Here is a 1,159-nt window from a genome sequence, read left to right on the forward strand (position 1 = left end):
AAAAAAAAAATTTTTACCGATTCAATTTACGCGCGCGGTTTAAATGGACCAGTCCGGGTCAAATTTGATCAGATGGTATATATATATATATACTTGTATATACGAACTGTACAATGCACGGGCGCGCGATGAAAAAATATAAACGAAACATTAAATAATTAATTAAATAGTTAATTAAAAAAAAATAAAAATAGGGTATTCTTAAACTTACTTGACACATCTTTTCGTAAATGATAGAGTTTCATCATTATTTTGAAGTGGAACGTAAAAATTTTTTCATGTGTTGCTTCCTACAGCGGATTAATTACGTTACCTCAAAGTAATGAAGAAGAATTTTTACACAAAAGATTGACGCCAGAAATGATTTTCATAAAAAACAAATTAATGCTTTGTCACGTTCTGGCCCATTTTGGCGGACATTGATGAAAGATGCGAGGATCCGCGGAGAGAAAGGGCGCATGGGATTGAGCCTCGACTCCAATGAGCGAGCGTAATAGATGCGTCATCCGAAATGAGTTTCCAATTATTACGTGACCTCTTCCCGGTTCGTTTTAGGAGCTCTATCAGAGGCGCCCTATGTAGGAATCATGTTGCATAATCATGAACGGGTCGCCCTCGCCAGTGTGAGCGTTGTCATCCCTTAGAGCGTCTCCCTCGTTGGGAGAACTGGAAAGGGAATGGTAAACAAAAAAAAAGACGATGCAATAGTTTATTTGACGATTTTTATTCTTAATTCCGTAGTTTCTATACTTGCTACGTGAGGTTTCCCGGTGACTTTAATCGGTCTCGTAGGGATCCTCACCGGAGGCCTCGACATGTCCAGCGGAGGAAGGTGGGTGACCTCCCTTGGTACACGGCTCATAGGTTCCGCGACTGACTTGGCGTGATGGGGCATACCCTAAAGAACGGTGCCGAATAGAGGTTTGAGGGAGACTGGTCCGGGTTCGAGCACCCTGGGGTTGAAATTCTTGTGTTGATGCAATGTTTTTACTAGCCGCCGCAATTGGCGTTTCTACTCTCCGCATCTCGATCTTGGCATTTACGGTGGTGAGAAGAAAAGAACTGGATACTCGAGAAAGAGAGAGAGAAAGAGAGAGGGGAGGGGGGGAGAAAGGGAGAGAGAGGAAGAGAGGGGGGAGAGGGAGAGAGAGGGGGAAAG

Source organism: Trachymyrmex septentrionalis, unplaced genomic scaffold (assembly GCF_001594115.1).
Source record: "Trachymyrmex septentrionalis isolate Tsep2-gDNA-1 unplaced genomic scaffold, Tsep1.0 scaffold117, whole genome shotgun sequence".
Taxonomy (NCBI): Eukaryota; Metazoa; Arthropoda; class Insecta; order Hymenoptera; family Formicidae; genus Trachymyrmex; species Trachymyrmex septentrionalis.